Below are 18,878 nucleotides of genomic sequence, written 5' to 3'. Positions count from 1 at the left end.
TCATTCAGGCCACGGAGCCACGCATTATGCCTGGATCTCCTTACACCGGAGATTTCTAAATTTCTAAACATCTAAAGATGTTACTGCATTCCTTTGGAAAAAAACGACAATGTATGCAAAAAATTTACAAAGCTGGAGGTACAATAGACAGTGACAGATGGATCTGGATTTACATAAAATGACATAGACACTGATTTTCTGAATATTTTTTGATAAAATCAGCAACTAAAATGCAGTTCCCAGCAGGGGCTGCACAAAGGTGTGAACACAGAGTGCCCAAAGGTCAGGAGTTAAACCCTTGTCAGGTTTGGCTGATTCCCTCCCAGATCCCCTGCCAGCACTGCCTCCCTCTCTGCAGGTTGCTCTGGAGGATGATCAGCCTAGAGTTTCTCTGAGAAACAGCTCTTAGCTTAACTCTTAGATGGACCGAGCACCCTCTAAGCCACCGGGATCCAACTTGCTACCTGTCCTTGCAAGTTGGTCTGAACCCACTGGGTGCAGACAAATCAGGTTATCTGTACTCAGATCAGGATCCTGCACTTTAAGAAAGATTTTGACAGACTGAAGCATGTCCACAGTTGGGCAACCTGGCTGGTGGGGGGCCTGGACCATGTCATACAGCTAAAGTTGATGGAAGAGTCAGAGGGTCCTGCTGGCTGTCTCAAATACCTGCAGAGTGGTCATATAAAAGATGTAATAGACTTCCTCCATGTTTCCTTAGAGGGCAGAGGTAGGACCCGGGTATGCAAGTTAGAGGGAGGCAGATTTTAGCTCGATCGTAAGGAAGACTTCCTCACAGTTGTTGCCTCTGATAATCTGATTGCCTGGAAAAGCAATTAGCTCTTCATTATGGCGAGAGTGGAAAGACTAGATGTCCTCCTGTCAAGGTTGCTGTTGAGGGGTTCCACTTTGGATGAAAGAGTGCATGAGAAGATCTCTAAATTCCTTTCCAAGCTTCAGACTATGTGTTTGTGTGTTCTCAGTAAGTGGAGAGAGCAGAAACTGAGAATCACAGCTCAGCCAGAAAGAACTGAGATGAGCATGTAGAGCTGGGAGAAAATCCTTAAGTTTAGTAAGTCTGGAGTTTTGGTTTTAAGCTCTCATGTTTTGTTTTTCAAGCTCTTTTTAACAGAAGGGTCAGTAAATCTGAGTCTGAGCCTCAGCACCAGACTTGGCTTCTGTTTGGGTGTTCAAGACACCTGCTCCTCATAGGGAAGCTGTCTCCAAATTCCATTGGGTACAAGTGGCTACTTTCATTCCCTGGGCCTTAGCATCTTGTCCACTTTTAATGTGGTCACAGGAACAGGGAGAGAGCTGGATGAAGAGACCTAATCCCCTCCATGGGTCAAAGCCTTGATCTGGGCCCATGTGAAAAGGCGGAGCAGAGAAATGGAATTAGGCCATTTATCACCATCTCAAATGACGCAGAGCCCTACTTCCCACCTTGTCAAGGGTTCACCCACATCTGTGGGTAACTGCTCTTCCCCCTACTCCCAGCCTGTGTGCCCTGGGCGCTCCACCTGTACCCTGGCCAGTCCATTTCCCTCCTGAATTAGCCCTGTTCAGTGCCACTTCTTGTTGGGTTTTCTTCACTCTTTCTTTTTCAGTTTCTTTAAACAGACTAGTTTGTTCTTTTAAGGGTTTTCAACCACCATACCCCCCACCATCTTCCCTGAACACCTACCTACCAATCATTTATCAGCTGTATGTTTGGTTATATGCCCACATGGATTAAGGAATTTAATTTAAAAATGATATCAAGAGACTCTATTTTGGGCTCCCTGGCCTTCGTGTATGGACAGCAGAAGGTAGAGTACTTGTGCCAGAAATCAGTACCACCAATGTTTGGACAGTGTCCCCCTTAATTTGTTCTCTTTTCTTCATCCAACAAATTATGGCTGGCTTGCTACTCTTGCTTTGACCTGTCTGAATTTCTTGTTTTGGAGCATGATTCCTAAGGAACTGAGGACTTGTTACAGGCTTGAAGTATAATTTCAAGTAAGTCAGCTTTCCTTTCTGGGCCTCGGGCTCCTTGTCATTGAGCCTTTGATGCCCCTATGGGCCACACTGGGAAAGGCCACTCATTAAGGATACATTGGATGCCGACAAAACAGGTACAAGGGTTCCAGGCTGCTTGCAAGCAAGGGAAAGGTCTGCACTAATCATCCCAGAGTCTAAAAGGTTTCCAGCATCCGTCAAGATCCGAGTGTAAACTGGGTGCCATAATTGGGCCCTAGTATCTGTAGCAGGTTTGCTTGACACCTCCGCAGAGCAGTGGATGGATCAGACATGGTGTCAAGCGGCAAGCCTGTTAATGTGCAAAGCAGAGAGGTGTCAAAACTGGCAAAAAGCAAAGCCTCCATTTCTTCTTAATCTCCATAAAAATGAGTGAATGTGGTGCTCGGCTGTCACCAGGAACCAGGGACCAAGGCCAGTTTGGCAACGTTACCCATGTGTAGTCTTACTGCTTTCCTGGCTCTCTCCCCTCTTGCCTCCCACCTGCCCCTGAAACGTTAATTACCTCCTGGACCCAGTATGATGCCTGTGTGCTGGTGGGGAGCTGGAGGAGGGAGAGAGATAGCTCCCATAGAAATACAAAAGCCCATCAGCCTTCACAGCAACCACGGGGAATAGAGTGGCTGTTTTTAGTTATAAAGATATCTTGGTGGGAAGATTTACCAAAAGATGTTTTTATTCCATTAGAACTACACCTCCCTTTGGCCTAGTTATCTCCAGCACCACATCTGTCACTCTGCCACTGCATTTAGGGGTTAGGGGGGTGTGACACAGAGAGAAGCTCTATCTGAATCGAAGCCTCAGTTTTTAGATGGAGCAGTTGTTGGTCTAAGGAAAAAGCAGGACCTGGGGAGCCCTCCATGGTCACTTTTCCCTGTACTGGTCTCAGAAATAACTCTAGCTGCCCTACCCTTTAGGGTAGGGAAGAGGGGTGAGGTTGGAGACATTTTCAGAAAAGGGGAAAGGGGTTCAGAGAATGGAGAAATGTAACATTATAGAAGAGATGATTGGAGAATTGCACTCATGTTTATTAAAGATACCTTTGACAAAACCCTCCCTGGAAGCTTTTCTGGGACTTAGAAAGTCTCTAGAAAAGAACAAAAAAAGAATTGCCAGATCTGACCCACATTGTCACTCAGCATCCCAGGCTAGTCCCAGAACTAAAAGCCACGGGTCCTGCCTCCTTATGTCTCTATGCTTTGCGCATGCACACGCTTGGGACTGCATACACCCCCCCTTTTCAAGAGGCCTTGTCATTAGCTTCCCGACCATTAGCTGGGGAGGTATAGACAAGCTTGAGTGAGGGTGGAGCTTGCTGAGCTCCCTGAGACTTCCTGAGTAAGGGGAGGCCCAGGATGTGGGCATCAGGGTAGGAGGTGAGGTTGCAGGAGTGTATTCACTGTGTTGACAATCTCGATTCAGTGGGATTCCATAACTATGCCTTGAGCCCTGTGCACAGCTCTGTGCTCATAGTTCTGGGGACACAGAGGAAGGAGCCACTCTAACCCCCGTGCTCCAGGAGATTACAGCCTCGTTGAAGGAAAAACTTCAAGGTAGTGCCACTTACACACTCAGCGGTTCCCACCTTTGGCTGCAGGGGTCTCCCAGAGAGGTTCAGAAATACATCTCCCTGCCCCTGTGTGAGTCATAATCTGGGCTGGGCTGGACTCAGAGAGTTTGTGTATTTTAATTGCTCCCCAGGTGATTCTCATGGGCTGGCCCCCATGGATCTGCCGACCCACATTTGGGAACATGGGGCCTGGGACAGTCAGTGACCTCCTGGCGTAGGTAAGATCTGAGTTGCACCTTAAAGGGAAAAGTAGAATGGGCCAGCAGGCAAAGGACAGGATGAGCAAAAATGAGGAAGCGGAGTGAGTCAGAGCATTCAAGGCAAGAGTTTTGAGCCTGTGGGAAGGGAGAAACCTCCATCACTTTCCTTCTTCCGGGAGGGTGAAAGGGGGAGTTCACACAGCCAACAATGAGGAAAGTGAGTATCGCAAACCTTTGAGGCCAGCAGGGGCGCTGCCTCAATCAATCCACCGAAGTTTCTCTGAAGTCCTATTTAATCATAAAATTCATGCAAACTATGCTTATTCTAACATAAAAAACAATGTTTTCCCAAATCTTCTAGTTTAACGGAGCAGTTCTCAAACTTTTTGGTCTCAAAAAAATTATCAAGGACCCCAAAGAGCTTTTATTTTTGTGGGATATATACAGTACTAGAAATTAAAACTACGAATTTTTAAAGTGCTTGAAAATATGTAATTCTTAATTCCTTTTAAAATAATAAATCCATTGCATGTTAACATAAATTTTATGAAAAATAACTATATTTTTTTAAAAAACTAGTGAGAAGAGTGGTATTGTTTTATATTTTTGCAAGTCTCTTTAAGGTCTGGCTTAATAGAAGACCACTAGTTTCTCACATCTACGTCTGCACTCCATCTGTTGTTGTATGTGGCTTTGGTTGAGGTGTATGAAGAAGACCCAGACCCACACAGCAAGGCCAGGACTCAGGTGGGACAAGCAGGGCACCTAGGAAACAAAATTTAAGGCAGCACCCTCTCTCCGGGTTGTGCCAGTGCGAGGTCAGCCCTCAGAGGGAGGGCCCCCTTAATTTTGCTCTCGGGTTTCACTTGCCTCACTTTAGTCCCAGCCCTGTCACACAGATGGTGAGTTGGAAGATCAAGGAGTGCTTTCATAGCCTTGTCAGGTAGTGGCGCATATTCTTTTTTGATATCACACCAAAACACAACAAGTAGTGGATTAGTTGCATTGTTGAATCTGAACCATACCAATGTATTTTTCATACCCCATTGCCTTAAGACCTACCGGTCATTCTTGCACTTTGAATAGATCTTTTACACATATCCACTGACTCTTTGAAAGAGTCTCAAGACTCCCAGGGCTCTACGGACCGTACTTTGAAAATTGCTGGTTTAAGAGATGCTCCAGGAACTGCAGGGAGGTTGTCAAAGCCGGAATGTCGGCTGAGGTACAAAGAGTAATGAGTGAGTACAAGAGGCTGAAGAACTGAGCTGGGGCCAGACCTGAGCGAGCCTTATATGCTGCACTAAGGAACTGGCCTGTATCCTGAAGGCTGTGAGGCTCAAGCTGGGGAGTGATGCGATTGGATTTGCATTTGTAGCTTCCTTCGTTTGTTCAAATGGTATTTATTAAGCTCCTAATGTGTGCCAAGCACTGGGGCTAACAGTACATAGAGAAGGTTTCTGCCTTCGTGGAGCTTATATTCTAGTGGAACAGAAGGAAATAAATAACTACAAGTGTATAGAGCCACCCTGCTGGCAATGGAGGATGGACTGTCGGAGAGGCAGGCTAAGGGGAGGAGAGTTCAGACAGTTGTAAAGATTGTCCAAAGAAGAGATGCTGGTGACCAGGGAGCAGCAATAGAATGAGTGGGAGAGAATGTTAGAAGGAGGGGCAACATTAGGCTGTGTTACTGTGAGGGCGCCCAGGCTGGTGCCCAGCTTGCTAACTCAGGCAACTGGGTGTCCTGTCTTCTGATATGGAGCACCCACGAGGAGAAGCATTTGGTGGGGAAGGACAATCAGATCAATTAGCAACCTGCTGAGTTTGAGGTGCCTGGGAGAGTGGGGTCATTCAGGTGCAGATGTCCAGCAAGTTGTTGGATTGTATGGGTCTGACTCTCAAGACAGAGGACTGGACTGGGGATTGAGAGTAAGAGTTGTCACTTACTCTGGTGGTGAGTGGATAACTCACCCAGGAACAGTGCTCCAAGTGAGGAGAGAAGACAGCCGAGGGACACTAACACTTATCCACCTATTCCTGCCACCTGCCTCGAACTCAACATATCCAAAGTCAGATACTTTGTCTCCCCCGACCCCTGAAGACTGTTCTCCATCTTAGTTGATGATACCATAACTGTGTCATTGTTATCACCCCAGATGTTCCCTCTTGCTCAGTCCTCATCTAGCATGGCTTCATGATCTGCCCAGCTCTCCCTCCCTTACCCTCTACACCCCTAAATTGCTTCTTTACTCTTCCACTCTGTTCTCTGTCAGGAAAGCCCACTTGCTTTACCCCTACCACTCATCAGAAACTTGTCCACCTAGAGAATTCCTACTCATTCTTCAAGACCTGCCCAAGCACCCCCTTCCACTGTCGGTCTTCCACCCACCTCCGGCTGCACACAACCACACACCATCAGACCATTAGTAGTTGGTCATTCTGTCCCTTACTTCCCAATCTATCTCACCAGGACTCTGTTCTAGCGTTCACAACACTGTCCTGCAACTATTTGTTCACGTGACTTTCCCCCTTACTAAAGTGAAAGCCACATGACAGCAGGAAATATATTGATTTGTCTTTGTGGCCCTCGTTTCTGGGTAGTTCCTGATTGATTGCAAGACCTCAACCTAATTGGTTTAATGGGAAGAAAGCCGAGGACCAGGGCTAAGAAAGTGGCTCTCCCAGCCAGGCTACCCAGCATTAGGGCCAAAGGCCCTCCAGCCTGGGCTGCAGACAAGGCTGCAAAGGGCTGTAAGCATTGCAACACTCAAAGGCAGGTGGCGGTGGTAAGCTGGTTCCAGGTGGCTCACTTGTTCAGGGAAAGCCCCCAGCAGTGGCTGGTGTGGAGGAGCAGGGTGACAACAGCAAAGAGCAAAGCTGAGTGGCTGGACGAGAGGAGAGAAAGCTGAGCAGAGCTTGTGGGTAGGCTCCCTCCATGCCCCCGCACGCCAGGCTTGTGGCACATAATAGCCCCAGAGCTCACCTGAGGGGACAGTGAAGATCTGTCCTCTCAGGATGGGCCTAGGACCCAGGATTACCGAGCCTCCTCGGGTGACCTAAAATGAATACCTCAGAGCCTTCCAAGCAGAGGGCTCAGGGAGGCAGCAGCTGACAACACCTAAGGCACACAGATGGCATTTGTTGCTTGGGGAGACAGGGAGGGAGCTGGCCCAGCCAGGGCAGAGGCCTCGCATTGTGACTAATGGGAGACGGAGCTCAATAGTGTAGACGCACTCCTCTTTGTCTATTCAAACCAGAGCAGTAACAAGCTAAGAGCCGAGACAGAAACTCATAAAGTGAGACAATTATTGTGAGACAGCCGCAGGTAGATGGAAGTAAAGGCTGGGTCCCATCTTTGTTCACAAAGCCACGGGGGCATTGTGTGAATGCCAAGCTCTGTGAGGGAAGGAAAAAGCCTTTGTCAGATCTTGCTGCCAGCACCAGACACAGCCCTGAGCCCAGCGAACATGGCTGGAACCGTGATCACTGGGGGAGTTGCCTCCCACGGGGGAGTTGCCTCCCACACGCAGGTACGCCCTGTCAGGACATGCTGCTCGTGGCAGAGGGGTAAGCGGCGGTCTCCACACTGCTCCTCTGGAGAAGCTGCTTCCAGTAGCCCCGGAGCAGAAGACAGTGCCCCCACCTCCAGGAATCCATAGCAGGTGCCAGTTTTCATTAATGGGAAGGAGATGAAATAGAACAACCTGGAAACTGAAAATGTTATTTTCTTACTTGTTCTCTGTCTCAGGGCTCTAGAGAATGGCAGGGTCCCCTGCTGGGTCCCTTGGAGTCCCCTTTCTTCTTACTCTGCTCAGCCCTGGCTGATCATCAGGGTATCCCAGAGCAGGAGGGAGAGAGGAGCTAGATAGGACCAACACCAGCCACTTGGGGGAGCGGGCAGCAGAGGGAAGCAGAAATGATATATAGACTTGGGAGTCTTGCCAGTTCTGCCAATTAGAGCTGTGTAACCTCTCTGAGCCTCAGATGGGTATAACAATGGTAGCAGCCTCACAGGATTGTTCTAAGGAGTGCATAAGACACTGCATGTAAAGTTCTTAGCCCAGTGCTTGCTGGGTAGTAAGTGCTCGCTGCAGCTCGGCTATAGCCACCATGATTATCTGTCCCCTGCCCTCATTGTGCTTAGGAATCCCAATACTTAACTTGCAATGTAGGCAGGCATCCAAAGTCTGTCTGCTCAGCATTCTGGGGCCACTGGGGAGAGCTCCGATTCCTGTGCAAGACCAGTTGCTACAGTATGAGCCCACTGAGGGTCAAGGAGCCACGGGGGGCCCCAGGATGCAGGGGACGCTCACTCAGTCTTGCCCCCCGGAAGCCAAGGGCTGCCTTCTCTCTCCTCTCAGCACTTCTCGTTCCTCACTCACTCCGGGAAATTCCTGCCATCATCCTCATCGGTTCTCTCAGCAGCACACACTACAAGTGCCTGTCTGCCAGCTCTGCTGTGTGCTTGGCAAATTACTCAACTGCTCTGTGCCTTGGTTTTCTCATCTGAAAATTGGGAATAATAATAGTACCAGCCTTATAGGGTTGTTGGAGATCAAAGCAGGTCCTTCATGTGAAGCCCTTAGAACTGCAACTGGCATATTTGAAATGCTCCTTCACTGTGAGCTGTGATGACTATTACTGTCCACGTCTCCATGAGTAGGGATTTTGCTCTGAGGTGCCACTGTCCTACAAAAACCCGAAAGGACTCTTTAGCCTGAGGAAACTTTCAGAAACTATGACTTCGGGAACCAGTGGTCATAAACCTCCTGTCAGCGACTTTCTGCCTCCAATAAACATTAACAATAGAAAGAATAAAAGGCCGGAAGGACACCCGAGGGCCTGAGGCCTGAGTGTGTCTGTGTGTCCTGACGGGGTGGAGGGGAATGGGCACTTGATGGAAGAACATGCTGGATGATGGCAGTCACGCTTCCTAGACTTTAAAGTTAGAAGTAAAGTGATTCTGGTCCCGTGGCTGCAAACCTGAGAAGAAAACCCAGCTCAAAAGGAATGAGAGACTCTAAAAATGAATTGTAACAATAAAAATCACATATAATTCCAACGAGAAAGAAAATGGGGCATCTAAAGAAATCAGTGTGCCTTAATGGGAAAACTCTAATGAACCTAGTCAAACTGGGAAAAGTGTATTTGCAGCAAATATTGGATAAATGGTTAATATCTTTAACATATAAAAAGCTCCTACAAATCAATAATAAAACCCCTAAGACACAATGGGAAAGTGAGCCAAGGATGTGATAAACGATTCACTAAAGGAGAAATAGGGGCCAGCTCACGGCTGAGTGGTTGAGTTCACACGCTCCGCTTCAGTGGCCCAGGGTTTGGCTAGTTCAGATCCTGGGTGCCGACATGGCACCGCTCATCAGGCCATGCTGGGGCAGCGTCCCACATAGCACAACCAGAGGCACTAACAACTAGAATATACAACTATGTACTGGCAGGCTTTGGGGAGAAAAAGAAAAAAGAAAAAAAAAAAAGAAGAAGAAATAAAGCCAGCTTTCCAAAAGATGGAAATTCGCCCATCTTACTAATAATTACAATGAAAATTCAAACAACTAGATAATTGCTTTTGCCTTGTAAATTATCAAAGATTTCAATTTTGATTTTTAATGAGTACCAAATCTGGTAAGGGTGCAGCAAATAGTCCCATTCAGACATTGCAGGTGAAATATGGCACCCAGGAACGTCACTTCTTCAATCTAGCCTAAGGAAATAGTGCTGGTTCAGAAGTACTGTTTTTAATATTGTTATTGTACAAGCAAAAATCACAAATAATCAAAATGCAGCCATGTAAAATGGTATTTATGATGAATTCATGGTAGTATGGGAAAAGGCAGGAGACAAGATTGCATAAATAATATGTTAACAACTATTATTTTGAAAAAAGTGATAGAAAACAAAGTGCTGACAGTGGTATCTTTGGGTGATGGAACAATGGACGATTAGTTCTTTCTGCATTTCTGCTTGATGATCAGATTTTTTGCAATGAACATGCATTACTTTTATTATGGGGAAAATAAACTGTTTAAAAATCCTGGAGCTATGGAAGGACGAGGAAGAGGCTTCCCATAATCAGACAAATCCAACAGACAGCGTGAACCTGTGGCCCAGGGTCGGGGAACCTCAGGCTTTAAGTGGGTCTGGCTTGTGAGAAGCGCTGTGATCAACAGGAGGGACTTGTAATGTGTTCTCCCAAGAACGTGAACATGGCAGGGATGGGTGTGCTGCCTGGGAAGCGTGTGCAGAATTGACAGGAAATCCTGAGTGCAAATGGGCCGTTGTGCTAGAAAGTGAGGAGAATCCTGGACTCTGACAGACCTATGGGTCAAAAAATCCTAACAGCATTGAAACATCAGTGATCTCCAATGTAGTCCACTGCTCCCTAAAGTATAGACCCTGGACCACTGGTGGTCCTCAGAAGGACTCTAAATGAAGCTTGAAGCAATTTAGGTGGTGCATGGATATGGAATTACTATGTTTTTTCTTTTTCGATCTTCTTTCAATCTTTCCAGTTGTACCAAAGAGAAAGTCTTAGTTCGGTGCTAGAATATCTTTATCCCCTCTCTAAGCCTTGCTAATCTCTCTTTCTGACAAAGCGTGAGCAAGCTTTGAGCTCAGTACTTTATGCAGGCAACAGCATCTGGCTGGAATTTCATGATGCAGGCAGTGTGTGGACATAGCCAAAAAGCCAGGGCAGAAGGATGGGTGAAGTATGGTAAACACTGAGTCCAGAACCCTGGGCATCTGGAACGTGAGGAGTGAGGGAGGTGAGATGGCTTGCTATGAGTCACCAGGATGGCCAGTGGCTGACTGAGCCTGACACCCCCCGTCAGCTAGGAACTCTCTCCCCCACAGTCTCCTGCCCTCCATGGAGCTGACTCCTCTAGGTCAGCACTTCTCCACTCTTCTCTAAGCAGCAGACTTATCCTGTCTTGTCCTTTGTGTAGTTGTTATTTCTTGTTTGGTTTGGTTTGGTTTGGTTTGTTCTTGGGCTTTTTTTTTTTGAGTAGGGGAAGGCGCAGGATCATGCTGTCAGCACAACTAGAAACATTTTTAGTTTGCCTCTGCACTTTTCCTAAAAAGCCAGCAGCTTCCACATTCTTCTTTGGGGACCACACTGCTCCCCAGTGCTGGGCTTCATCTATTTACAATGAAAGCAGGCTTTTGTTTTTGGTTTTGGTTTTCAAAGGTGGACTTGTCAGAGATTGCCCAGCATGGCCACACGAGTGTCTGTAGATGCCTCCTGATTGGGATTATTTGCGCTTGTGTCATCAGAATTTCCCCCAAGGGGCCGGCTCCGTGGCCGAGTGGTTAAGTTCGCGTGCTCCGCTGCGGCGGCCCAGGGTTCGGATCCTGGGCGCGGACATGGCACCACTCGTCAGGCCACGTTGAGGCGGTGTCCCACATCCCACAACTAGAAGGACCTGCAACTAAGATATGCAACTATGTATCAGGGGGGTTTGGGAAATAAAGCAGAAAAAAAAAAAAAAAAGAATTTCCCTCAAGAGTCTCATGGGTTCATGCCTCAGGTCTTGCCTGGGCTGCTAACTAGCTGAGGGACCTTGTGCCAGTCATTCAACTTCGCTGAAGGGGTAAGGCCACTGCCCCACTTAGCTCCCAGGATGGCAGTGAGGACCAGATGAGCCGGTTGTCAGAAAGGGCTTTGTAGGGCATAATACACACCACAATGAATGCGTTATTCAGCTCCTATTTTCCTTTTGCTTTTCCCATCAAGGAAAATGTTCTTCAGGTTGGAAAGTGTAAAACTAGCACCATTAAAAAAAGAGAACTAAGACTCAAAATAGGAGCAAAGAGAGAGTAGTTCACTATTTAAATGAACCCAGTCCCTCGGTGCCTTAGAACCATCAGGCCTGATCTGCAGGGCTGTGATGTGATGCATCAGGCTGTGTGGTGTTGGGGACCAGGGCAGGTTCAATGGAGGGAGAACAGGAGGGACAGTGGGGGCTTTAGCCACTGTCACATGTGAGAAAGCATTGAAAGAAACGGAAATTTAGATAAGACCTGAAGGATGGCACACATGCCACTGCCTGCTTAGAATTAGGGATTCCTCCAAGAACCTCCAAATCATGGAACTCATCTCTCTCTCCCTCTCCTCACCCTGCCCAGCCCCCAAGGACACTTTTCAGGATCTTTGAGAGAAGCTCACCATCTCCCCAGTAGCCCCCTTGGCAGTGATGGGGGGGAAGTGGAGAGACCATAGAGCAGTAAGAGCCCCGCCCTCCCATTTCTGTGATTCCACCCATAGCTCAGCCACCAGCTGGGCCCCACCACAATCTGCCTGGGTCCACATTGTGGCCCCACACTTACAAACCACGTGACCTTGTGCAAAGGGCTGTGTCTTGGCTTTCCCATCTGTAAAATGGAAATGATATCTCACTCATAGTCTTGTTGTGAAGTTTAGATAAGATGACATAAAATTCTTAGCACAAAGTATGTGTTCAAGAGATGTTAGTTCTTTTCCCTTCTCCTCTTCTTATATCCCTATTTCTGATTATAAAAAGAAGACAGGGGCCAGCTCCGTGGCCGAGTGGTTGAGTTCGTGCATGCTGCTTCAGCGGCCCGGGGTTTCACTGGTTCAGATCCTGGGCATAGACGTGGCACCGCTCATCAGGCCATGCTGGGGTGGCGTCGTACATAGCACAATCAGAGGCACTCACAACTATAATATACAACTATATAGTTGGTGCTTTGGGGAGAAGAAGAAAAGAAAAACAAATAAAAGATTGGCAACAGATGTTAGCTCAGGTGCCAATCTTAAAAAAAAATAAGACAGCTTTCTGAGAAATTAAACATAGACTCCCAAAGGATGCAGTAATCCCATTTCTGGGTGTATACTCAAAAGAATTGAAAGCAGGTACTCAAACAGATGTTTGTACACCAATATTCATAGCAACACTATTCACAATGGCCAAAAGGTAGAAGCAACCCAAATATCCATTGACAGCTGAATGGATAGACAAAATGTGGTTTATACAGACAATGGAACATTATTCAGCCTTAAAAAGGAAGGAAATTCTGGCGCATGCTACAATATATATGAACCTTGAAGACGTTATGCTAAGTGAAATAAGCCAGACACAGAGGACAAATATCACATGATTCCACTTATATGAGGTACCTAGAGTAGACAAAGTCATAGAGACAGAGGGTAGAATGGTGGTTGCCAGGGGCTAGGGAGAAGAGGCAATGGGAAATTGTTGTTTGATGGGTATACAGTTTCAGTTTGGGAAGATGAAAAAGTTCTAGAGGTAGATGGTGATGATGGTTGCACAAAGTAAATTTAATTTATTTAATGCCGTTGAACTGTACACATAAAAATGGCCAAAATGGTAAATTTTATAAATATTTTACTGCAATAAGAAAAATTGCTTACATAAAAAAAAAGTACACCTTAATTTTAGGCCGTGACATGATTTCAGGAATATTAAAATGTATAAATCATGCAAATCTTAGAATAAAAAGATTATGGTTTTTAACACCAAAAAAAAAAAAAAAAAGAAAGAAAAAGAAAAAGGAAGAAGAAGAAGACTGCCTGAGAATTCACACGAAGAGGGGAGTAGATATATAATTCATCATGGCTCATTGTCAAGGGCATAGAGAGACAAGGCCCTAGGGGGGACCTCAGAGTGTTGCTTATACTTCCTGAAAGGAACCCTCAACACTCACAGTTCTGGGAGGGGGTAAACAACACAGGAGATGAGCCCCACTTCCTGACTTCTGTACCATCAGCACACAGGCACCCCTCTGAGCCAGCCATGCTCACCATCCCCCTTCCAAACAGCAGTGGGGCTGCAGGATGCTCCTGGTCCCAGGACTGCTCCCCGGCCCGCCTCCCAGGAGCGGCAGGAGCCCACTGCCTGCTGACAGAGGTAATAGGAGCCTCAGGTAAGGGGGCACCTGGCTGCCAGTGCTGCAGGAGGAGAGGACACCAGCTGGACCTTCAATCGGAGGGGGAGGCTCACTACTGGGTGCTTCCAGAAGGTGTCCTGAGCCCCACAGCCTTCAGGCCGTCTCCCAAAAGACCCGAATCCCAGAGCAACTCTGAGGCCTACAACCCAAGCTGGCCAGCCTGGGCCTCCTGAGCAGGCAGGAAACCAAGCATTCCCGAGTCCTCTCTCCAGCACCACCAAGGGGCCCAGACATTCAGATGGCTTACAGGTGAGGGTGCCAAGAAATCCACATGCACTTTCAAGGCCTTGGGCTGGGCTGACCTCACATCTGGAGACAGGTCACACCAGGCGCCATATTGCCTAGCTACCAAGACCCAGGACAGGAGACCAACTCCACTGCCAACTAGCTATAAAGTGACTGACCTCTCTGGGACTCTAATGCCCATCAATAAAATGCTCAATCTATTCCCAGTTCCTGGGACCTCTGCAGGCAGGGAGTGGAAATCTCCATTCACTGGGCACCTGCCATGTGAAGACAGTGTGCTGGTCTGAGAAGGGTAATGATGCTGCCCTTGGGGAATGAGTACTTTCCTAGGGCTGCTGTAGCCAAGTACCACCACCTGGGTGCCTTAGAACAACAGGATTTATTCTCCCACAGTTCCCGTGGCTAGAAGCTAGAAATCAAGATGTCGCAGGATTGGTTCCTTTTCAGGGCTCTCAGGGAGAGCCCTGTCCCGGCCCCTCTCCTGGCTTCTGATGGTTGTCGGCTGTCCTCAACCTGTAGCTGCATCACTCCGATCTCTGCCTCCGTCTTCACATAGCCATCTTCCCTCTGTGTGTCTGTGTCCAAACTTTCCTCTTCTTGTGAGGACACCAGTCATTGGATTAGGGGACACCTCAATGCAATATGTCCTCATCTTAACTTGATTACATCCGCAAAGACCCTATTCTAAATTCTAAAGGTCACGTTCACCGGTTCTGGGGAACTTCTAGTATAACTTGTTGAGGGACACAGTTCAACCCAGGAGCTTCCAAAAGCAAGAGTGAAACACTGGAGCAAAGGAGAAAGCAAAAACTTTAGGGCCAGATAGAGCTGGTCTTCTTACCCTCTCAGACCCTCAGTGTAGCCAACTGTAAAATGGGATAACAGTCTCTCCCTTGCAGGATATAATATATGCAAGGCAACTGGCATAGAGTAGGCACTCAGTTAAGTAGTGACTAATATTGTTATAACTGTTATTGTCATCATCATTATTATTATTAGCTGAACTGCAAGATGTAGCAGCTGTGTGCAACTGTAGCATAGGAGGTTCCAGCAAGATACCCTGGAGGGAGATTACATCAGACTGTGAGAAACACGATTAGTGTAATGGAAGAGATGACATTTGAAACAGGTCTTGGAAAGATGGTAGGATTTTGACAGGTAGAGCTGGCAGGGGAGGGAATTCCAGAAAGTGGGGGCTACATGAACGAGGCTCGGAGGCAGGAAAGTCTAAAGCATGTTGGGAGAAGGGCTCCAAGTTCCCTTTGGCTGGAACGTTGGGAAAAGAATAAAGAGTAATGCTAATTGAAGTTGTAAAGGAGCATTTGGACCACAAAACATAAGGAGTTTGCACTTAATTCGTAGTCAGTGGGGAGCCAATGAATGTTTTTTGGAAGGGGTGATGCAATTAAACCTGCATTTGAGAAAATTAATCTGGCTGCAGCGTGCAGGATCAGAGAGCTCTGGAGCAGCGAGAGATGAGGGCTCGAAATGTGAGGAGATCCCCATGGGAGGTGAGAGCTTTTCTGGTCCTGGCTAAAGGCTGAAAGTGGGTTCTGGAAAGTGCCCTGGGACTCAGTCATGGCTTGTCATGGCCACCTGGGACAAGTTATGTGCCCTCCCCAGTTACGGTTACCTCATTATACGATGGGTGGCCAAGTGAAATAATCCAGAGGGAGAAAGACAATACTGAGTGGTCTCACTTATATGTGGAGCCTAAAAAAAAAGTCCAACTCACAGAAACAGAGTAGAAAAGTGGTTGCCAAGGGCTGGGGGCGGTGGGGAGGAATAGGAAGAGGTTGGTAAAACGGTACAAAATTTCTGCTATAAGATGAATAAGGTCTGAGGATCTAATGTAAAACATGGTGACTATAGTTGACAACGTTGCATTATACAATTGAAATTTGCTGAGAGAGTAGAACTTAAATGTTCTCACTAAAAAAAACATAAATATATGAGATGATGGATCTGTTGATTAACTAGACAGGGGAAATCCTTTCACAATATATACATATATCAAATCATCACAATATACACTTTAAATATCTTAAAATTTTATTTGTCAATTATACCTCAATAAAGCTGAAACCAAAAAAAAAAGATAGCGTGTCCCATGAGGGCACTGGGCATCTTTAAGATCCTCCCAGGAGAAAGGTATTCTAGCCTAAGAAGACGCCAGCAGTGCCTGGGAACTGCTTTCACAGGGGCATCTGGGGGGTGGGATTGGGGCGAATCTTCAGCTCAAACCTTTGCCCTGACCCCTGCCTTCCTCTGCTGCCCCCTAGGAGACCAGGAGCATCCCAGATCTCTGGCACTTTCAGGATGTGAGAGCCCGGTCATGCTGCTCAAGAGCTGTGAGCAGTCTTAATTGTTGCGCATTAACTTAACTTTCACCTCGGTCTTACTTTAGAATTCTCTGAATATTTATGAGCGAGCTCTTGCTTAATGAGGAGGGGAACAGAGACATTAATGAGCTTTTTTTTCTAGGTTGGGCTTGGGGTTTTTTTTGTTTCATATCTCTAATCTGAATTCCAGCCATGCTGTACCTTTTTTCCTCCTGGTTCCTCAGAGCTGAGAAGACCCACTGTGTACTTTTCACGGCTACCATCTAGGCAGAATTGAACCATATGAAGGTAGAGAGAGGTGTGTGTGTACTTGTGTGTGCACGCATGTGAATGCGTGCAAGTGAGAGGCTGTGTGTACACACATGTGGCCACACGTAGGGACGTGTAAGCTCTCCTGAAAGCAAAGAGGCCCTGTCTGGATGCAAATGAAAACCGGAAGTTGCTTCTCGTCTTGAGTTGAGGCAGGGGCTTCTTTCTTTTCTTGGGTCTCTTCTTTCCAGGAGCCATGGGGTGGGGCTGGGCCTCCTCTGGGCCTTGTGTCTCGGAGCCTTCCCAGGATCCCCTCAAGTGGGATGGAGCCTGAGGCTTGTGCACCTGCTGGTGTGAGCCAGAAAGGCTCTGCAGGGAGGAGGCGCAGACCTGTCCCGCTGACCCGGAGGAGAAAGTGGGGAGGCCCCTTGGAATAGCCAGCCCAGGGCTTGGGCAAGCAGGCGATTTAGGGGGAAGGCATACAGTCTCACCTGCACCCAGGAAGTTTGGAGAACGTCACAGTCCCCTCACTTACATCTCTCCCCCTGGGGCCTTAGCCCAGTCTCTAAGGGATATGAAAAAGCCCGGTGATTGCATAATTGATCAGTCCATAGGAGAAAAGCAGAGGAGGCTCTGGGAGAGGTAAGTCCCTCCCTGGTAGAATGTCAGGCGGTTTCTCCCCGGCCTCCTCTCAGCCTTTCAGCTGCCGGGGACTCTCCAGCTCTCTCTGCCTGGCTCCCATCTGCTTTTAGCCTTGATCTGACGTTAGGCATGTTGCACTTCAGTGTACATTTGGCCAAAGCCCGTGGAAATTTGTTCTTCTCCTCCTGGGAGGAGGAGCCAGGGGCTCAGTCCAGGCACAGGCAGATCCTCTTTGATCCTCCCAGCCCTGGTCCTCCTCCCCCTCTGCCCAGAGCCCACCTCCCACCAAACCTCCTCCCCATCCCAACTGCATCTTCTGCAGCAGCTTCAGCTGCGTAGATCCCGCCAGCCCAGGAGAGAGGTTCATGAAGCCCAGCCCTGAATACTGGCTGAGAAGACAATTGCCTTATAGAAATGTGTGTGTGTGTAGCGGTGTGTGTGTGGGGGGGGGGGGGGGTATGTATGCACGTGCATACGCCTGTAGGAACAGCTCACACCTGGTATTAGGCTAAACTGTTAGCCCCCATGTGGTTAACAGATGTTAGAAGAACTAACTACAAAGGGGAAAACTAAAAACTGGTTTTGTGGTATAAAAGCCAAACTAATTACAGCTCTTTATGAGCACACTTCACTATTTATGTCCAATCACGGTGCACAGTGGCGCTTTTGCTCGTTATTGATGTGATAGATCATTTCTGTCGTAGGTTTCACTTGATTACAACATTGCATTCTGTGTCCATACACTCAGCTTTCTATCACTCAGTGTTGGGATCTGCTCTCTACTTTTATCTTAAAGTTTAGCTTTATTGGAAATGTGAGGCATGCTCTTTTTTCATTGAAAAATACAGAAAACCAGAAGAAATAAAGTGGATAGGTAGGGAAAGAAATTAACCATGATTTCTGATCACCTAACTCAACCACTATGAACATTTTTTGCATTTCCTGTTTGTTTTCAGTCATTCCCTTTGCATCGTTTCATTGGCGAATCCCCTAGTGTAAGTCATTGCATCAGTATCAAGTTTGTGCTAAAATAATGCTGTTGAACATTTTTATGTATTTACTTCTGAATGACACTCAGGAGAAATTACTGGGACAACAGTCTTGGACGCTTTTAAATCTGTTGTTGGATATTGCCAAGTCACCTTCCAAAAGACTTGTACCAATCAGCAGGGTAGGAGAATGTCCATTTCAGTGCATCCTTCTCAGGACTGTTTTCTCTTTTTTTTCTTCATTTTTGCTAATTTGATAGGCTAAAATGGTGGTAGTTCCTTGCTGCCTTAATTCATATTTTTTAGTATATAGTAAGTTGGATATTTTTCCATGTGCTTATTGACTAGTTGTAATATTCACAGTATTTAAAAGTTAGAAGAAGCGTTGATTTGTGCATGGATGTATGTGGGCATGTGGAACATGCTCTGTGTGTGTGTGTGTGTGTGTGTGTGTGTGTGTGTGTGTGACTTTGTGGGCTATACAAGCATCTCAGAGATCAGATGCTTCCGTTTGTGCATTTGTAGATGTGAGTGCATGTAGTTGTGATGCGTGATTATTTTCCCTTTCTTGTGGGAGACAAGGAAGTGAAGAGGGAAGAATGTGAGCTGTGGAATCTTTCGGACTCAGGTTCTGTGTTACTGAGTCAGTAGCTGTCTGAGTTGGGGCCGGTTCCTT

The 18,878-nt window shown here is 47.1% G+C and overlaps 1 protein-coding gene across 3 annotated transcripts in view; it reads left to right on the top strand.

Moving 5' to 3' along the window:
- KCND3 (potassium voltage-gated channel subfamily D member 3) overlaps positions 1-18,878 on the top strand; it is a 212,603-nt gene that overhangs the window by 150,634 nt on the left and 43,091 nt on the right. The gene's annotated exons all lie outside the window — the stretch shown is intronic.

Source organism: Equus asinus, chromosome 16 (assembly GCF_041296235.1).
Source record: "Equus asinus isolate D_3611 breed Donkey chromosome 16, EquAss-T2T_v2, whole genome shotgun sequence".
In the NCBI taxonomy this organism is placed as follows: domain Eukaryota; kingdom Metazoa; phylum Chordata; class Mammalia; order Perissodactyla; family Equidae; genus Equus; species Equus asinus.
Note: the sequence above shows the minus strand (reverse complement) of the source record. Positions and strands in the feature narration are given on the sequence as shown.